Source organism: Mustela nigripes, unplaced genomic scaffold (assembly GCF_022355385.1).
Source record: "Mustela nigripes isolate SB6536 unplaced genomic scaffold, MUSNIG.SB6536 HiC_scaffold_76, whole genome shotgun sequence".
NCBI classification, from domain to species: Eukaryota; Metazoa; Chordata; class Mammalia; order Carnivora; family Mustelidae; genus Mustela; species Mustela nigripes.
This window is the reverse complement of record NW_026739491.1, coordinates 3,473,750-3,479,326: the sequence shown is the minus strand read 5'-3', so window position 1 is coordinate 3,479,326 and position 5,577 is coordinate 3,473,750. Positions and strand designations below refer to the sequence as shown.

At 54.3% G+C, this 5,577-nt stretch overlaps 1 protein-coding gene and 1 long non-coding RNA gene across 2 annotated transcripts in view; one reads left to right on the top strand and one right to left on the bottom strand.

Annotated features, from left to right (window-relative positions):
- Positions 1 to 23: 23 nt before the first annotated feature.
- LOC132008279 (uncharacterized) lies at positions 24 to 4,977 on the bottom strand. The gene is made up of 3 exons (XR_009401582.1): positions 4,725 to 4,977; positions 3,021 to 3,095; positions 24 to 85 (listed from the first exon to the last, which is right to left on the bottom strand). It is a non-coding gene; the product is annotated as an uncharacterized LOC132008279 (long non-coding RNA).
- A 282-nt stretch (positions 4,978 to 5,259) lies between these two features.
- Positions 5,260 to 5,577, top strand: part of LOC132008274 (complement C1q tumor necrosis factor-related protein 4) — a 4,384-nt gene continuing 4,066 nt past the window's right edge. Inside the window, exon 1 of the mRNA XM_059386824.1 lies at positions 5,260 to 5,343. The gene's annotated coding sequence lies outside the window, so the exon portion shown is untranslated. The remainder of the gene's footprint in view (positions 5,344 to 5,577) is intronic.

The window sequence follows — 5,577 nt, the reverse complement described above, 5'->3', positions numbered from 1 at the left end:
CCTTGCTCCACGGGGAGCCTGCTTCTCCCTCTGACTCTGCCTGCCACTCTGTCTGCCTGTGCTCGCTCTCGCTCTCTCTCTCTGACTAAATAAATTAAAAAAAAAAAAAAAAAATCTTAAAAAAAAAAAAAAAGCAAGTCCGGGAAACCAGTCCCAGGTAAATAAAGCCCAAATACAAGGGTGGGTCAGGTCAGGTGGAGATATTCAATCAGTAAAGCTCGCATACTGTCTCCCTAGCTACCAAGGAGTGTGGGCCCCACCTTTTGGGCACCAATTCTGACCAAGGTGATAGGCTAGTTCAAATAGCTGCTATGGGGTGAATTGTAATCTCATTGGCCACGTGTGTGTGGCCGGGCCCAACCACATGGCCTTTGCTCTATTAAAGTTAGTCTGTGAGGCAGGGAGAGGTCGCGCTCTCTGTAAGAGGCGAGGGCCCGGCCAGTCAGTTTGACTCTCGATGCTTGGAGAGAAATAAAGCTTTGCTTGACCTTAGCTTTGTATCAGTCTCGCTCCTTTAATCACGGACCCATTATTGGGGGACCCAACACTGGGGACCCAACAACAGCAGAGTTGGGAACCTGGCCCTCACAGGTGCCCCCAACTTTCCCATTCCAGACTTACTTACCAGGCACTCAGAGGAACTGGAACCCTGGGGAATGGGGCTAGAACCCCCACCCAGGAGCTCTAAATGTTTGTTCCCCCAGAGGGCTGAAATCTCTGGGGAAGTCAGAGACTGCAGCCCCGACATCTGTTTCTCCTGCCAGCATCTCTGCTGGGCTAACACTTCCTCCTCTTTCATTTCTCCCTGGGGCATGTTGTTGTCTTTCTCATTAACTTCCCCTCAACTCCCAGCAAGGTCCCTAGACACCGAGCTCTGTTAATTCCCCCGTAATCCACTGGCAAGCCAGGAAGCTAATTAAATTGTGAGCTTGTACGGGTGCTCTCTCTGTCACTCTTGGACTCTCTCAGTCTCTCTCCGGGTCGTCTCCTCCCTTGCTTTTCCTTTCTGACTAGCCCTGTGTAGTTTAGATTCATCCGCACACTTTGTCTTCTTGTAGGTCTCCCTGATGGCGTTTCTTATGTCCCCTATCTCTTAGCCAGAGTAATCTTAAAATACAGCTCGGAGCTCTGTCCCCTCTGCTGCAGGATAGTCTGAGATCCTGAGCTCGGCATCTAAGCGCATGCACCTGACCTGCCATACCTTCCCATCACAAACCCTTCCCCCCTGGAGTTGAGTCATGGAAGGTTTCCTCCCCAAGCCCTGTCTAGGCCACCTCACACCTTTGCTCATATTCTTACCTTTGATGGGATCCCACCCCTGCTCTTCCACCTCACTGCCAAATCCTTGCCTTATTAAAAATAGCCTTCTCTGTCTCTGTCTCAGTCAGGACACCATCAACTCTTGATCTCAGGGTTGTGAGCTCAAGCCCCATGTTGAGTGTAGAGCTTACTTTTTTTAAAAAAAATGTGGGGCGCCTGGGTGGCTCAGTGGGTTAAAGCCTCTGCCTTCAGCTCAGGTCATGATCTCAGGATCCTGGGATCCAGCGCCAAATGGGGCTCTCTGCTCAGCAGGGAGCCTGCTTCCCCTTTCTCTCTGCCTGCCTCTCTGCCCACTTGTGATCTCTCTCTGTCCAATAAATAAATCAAATCTTTAAAAAATGTAAAAGAGCTAAATTAAAAAAGAAAAAGAAATAGCCCCCTCTGTGACATCTTCCCTACACACCTATACAACCCCACACGCCGCTGGTGGAATTTCTCCCTCCCTGAGCTCTCTTAGCACTTACCAGCTCAGCTCTGGAGGCTGATCTCTTTCACCTTGTTGGGGTTCTTTCCATGCATATCCAGCCACTCCCACTAAATGATTAGCTCCTCGAGGGCAGGGTTCCTAGATCTTTTTCATCTCAGCTCCTTCCTGGGCACCTACCTTAAGACTGTGCCTTAAAACCCTTCACTGGTGTTTCCTGGCCCAAGCTGGCAAATGGGGCTCCGGACTTCATGTATGCATTCCAGGAAGAGGGAAGAGAAAAGGGATAGCAAAAGAGAGGGTTTTCTAGCTGAGTTGGCCCCTTGCAAGCACTTTCTCTCCCAGTAGCTTCTGTTCACATCTCATTGGCCATGCCTAGCCCCAGGAGAAACCGGGTACATTGCTTCCCTTTAAACTCAAGAGCCCACATAAAATCTTTAAAAAAAAAAAAAAAAAAAAAGGGACGCCTGGGTGGCTCAGTTGGTTAAGCAGCTGCCTTCGGCTCAGGTCATGATCCCAGCGTCCTGGGATCGAGTCCCACATCGGGCTCCTTGCTCCGCAGGGAGCCTGCTTCTCCCTCTGACTCTGTCTTCCACTCTGTCTGCCTGCGCTCGCTCTCACTTGCTCTCTCTCTGACAAATAAATAAATAAAATCTTTAAAAATAAATAAATAAAATAAACTCAAGAGCCCATCCCTTGTTTTACAGATGAAAATATATGATCCAAAGAGGATCAGAGAATTAGGGAGGCTGCTGAACACAGTGGTTAAGGATCAGGTTTTGGAGCTAAGCACACCTGGGTTTCAATCCCTCCTCTCCCTGCACATAACCACTTCATTCCTCATTCATAAAATTGGGTTAATGGTATGTACTTCAGGGGATGTTAAGAAAATTAAATAAGGGAACAGATGTGGAAAAGCACATACCACGGTTTAAGACACAGGTATTGTTCATTGTTCCCCTAAAGCACACTTCGAGACAAAGATTTTTTAAGTAGTTTACTTAAAAGTTAATCCCAAGAAGCAGGGTGAAGGAGTAGGGAAGTGAGACAAGGAAGGGAGAAAACCAAATAAAGCAAACAGAGAAGAGTGGGTTTTTCCCATGGGTGACTTCAACTTCACACTGGAGCCTCTTAGACCAGAATGTGTATGACAATCGGGAGTTGTCCCACCGAGGGCCTGAAACCCATAGGGTTTACCCACGAACTCTGGACCCTGCTTGTTTGCGGGTTCCCCCAGGGGTGTTAATTCTCCACTTGCAGCCTGCCGCACACTCACTTTCCCAGCCAAGAAGGTCCTGGGAGAGACTGGAAGCAAATTCAGGAACTGTCAGCCAATGACCTCCGGGTCGACCTGGGGGTGGGGGTCACTAATAGTATCTGCTACACTCAGTAAAAGGAGAACATTAAAATTGTTACTGCGTTATAATCAATACACAACAGAGTGGGAGCAGGCAGGAAGTACAACATAGCCCAGGGCTCTTTTCACCTGCTCCTTCCATTCTGGCACCCCCGTGTCCCCCACTCCAGCCTGCCCTAGTCACCCACCAGCTCAGGGCATCGTCTTTCTCCAGATCTCTTTCCCAGTGGCCCCTAACACAAACCCTGCTGTCCTCTGCCCCAGCCACCTGTCTCCCTGACCCTGCCTGCTCCTGTGGAACTTTTTATGGACCCAGGGAAAGTATCAAATGGCTTTCAGCCTGAGCCAGGCCCCCACCAGGATATAATGGTCTTGCCAGAGAACCTTGCCTTCCTCCCTGCCCTCCCACCATTGGAATGACACTTCAAAAGGCACTTTCAAGATGGCAGCCTCACCCTTCTGGTCCAGAAGAGGACCAGTGTTCTAACCGGCTTGTGGCTGACACAAGTCAGCATCCCGCCTTCCTCAGCCCTCCTGCCACATCCCTGCGTGGTTCATCCCACTCTTCCCTTGCCTCACGCCTTCCCATAGGCTCCGGACCCAAGCTTTTGAATCCGGTGAAGGGCACAGTCGTGATCTAACCAGGGCTAGACAGGTACTTCACCCGAGGCCCCCAAATATCCCCAGTGCCCAGCATGAAATGCCTCTGTTCATTTCCTTCCGTTGAGGCAAGTACGCATTCATCCTTCATCTAACGCCCTGAAGAAAACTTAATGAGCCCATCATCGTTATCAACGCCTTCCTGAGAACTAACCTGCTTCCACTAACTGGGGTCACATGAGTTTTTGAGAGTTCCAGAAGGAAAGCTCCAGAGGGCAGACGGCTTCCCAGGGCGCCAGGCTTCTCTGGGTCCACACACAGGGTCCGTGGCAGAGCCACGACCAGAGCGCAGGCCTTATGAATCGACCAGAGGGAGACGGGGGGCACCAGCTCCTGGCAGCTGAGAGTAGGGCCCTTCTAGAGCCATCCACTCAGTCAACACCTACTGAGTGCCAGGAAGGTGCATATCCCCACAGCTGTTGGGAGAGAACAGCAGCCCTGAGGAGGGAGTCCAAGATGGCTGCAGGAGTCAAAACCCAGGAGGCCAATGGTGGTGGTGGTGGTGGGGGGGGGTTCTCTGGTGAGTGCTGAGATGGGAAGACAGCTGTTCCTGGTCCTGATGTCTGGCTAGATCCTGCTACCCTCACCCCAGGCAGGCAAGGTGTCGGTGGTGTCCCTCTGCAATGGGCCCTCCGAGCCCACCCAGTGCCTTCTCCTTTCTTGTGGGCACTGGGGAAGCAGCCTAGTCAGCCAAAACTCAATTCTGCCCCAAGGATGACCTTCCTTTGCATCCCCTTCGCAGGGGGTCCAGCCTGACCCACCGATGTCTGGGGGCTTGGTCTTCCTCCTTCCTTCCTTCCTTCCTATCTATGGGCATTTTCAGATTCGGAGGCAAGGAAGAGAAACTAGGTCACTCCAAGCTCTTTCTTTACTGGTGACATTGACCCATTTATCCTTTCGTTCCCTCAGACCCCCTCCCCCAGTGCCATTCAGCCTGGACATCTGTCCCAGCCAAAATCTCACCTTCCACTGTCCTTGCCGCCCAGGGGCTTGTCCAGTCTGTGTTCTGCGGCAGTCCCCTCTCCTCAAACCGGGGAGGAGGCCGGTCTAGAGAGTGCCCTGAGCCACCCCCAGTTTGTCCTCTGCCTCAGGCCTCAGTTTCCCCGTCTGCTAACTTGGGTTGATGATGTGTGTTCTGTGGAACCAGAGCCTCAAGCTCCAGGGAGGTCACGGATGAGGAAGAGCCCAGGGCTCGGCGCAGCCTGCGCGGGGGCCTCCTCGGTGCGGTGCCCCTAGGCCCTGCGCGGCTCCCCTTCCTCGGCGCGCCCCTCCCTCTCCTTTCTCCTCCTCTCTCCCCCTTCCCGCGGCTCCCCTGCCGCTCCTCGCGCCGGTCTGCTCGCCTTGCTCTTCAGCCGTCCTCGTTCCCTGTCGCCTCGCTGCCTCGCGCCCGCCCCGGGGTCCCAGGGTCCCAGCGCCCCGCCGCCGTCACCGCCGCCACCAGGCCCGGCCCCGCCGCAGCGCGGGCGGTCAGTGCGCAGCCCCAGCGCCCGCGCGGAGCCGGGAGCCCGGAGTCCGGACCCAGCAGCCCCGAGCCGGATCGCTGGCTCGGAGCGGACCCGACCCGCCCGCCGCCCTCAGCCAGGTGAGGGCAGCTCCGGGGCGGGGAGCCAAGCTTTCTCCCGTGTGGAAGCGGGGGCGGGCGAAGGCGCCGGGGTAATCGGGTTCCTTGATCGCTGAAAAGCAGGACCTGAGAGCTTTTTCATGAAAGAGGCTCAAGGGTTTTCACTCGGAAGGGATGGATGAAGGAAGGTTGGCAGGGGGGCAGGGGGGCGGGCGGGGGGGGGGGGGGGGGGGGGGGGGCGCGGGGGGGGGGGGG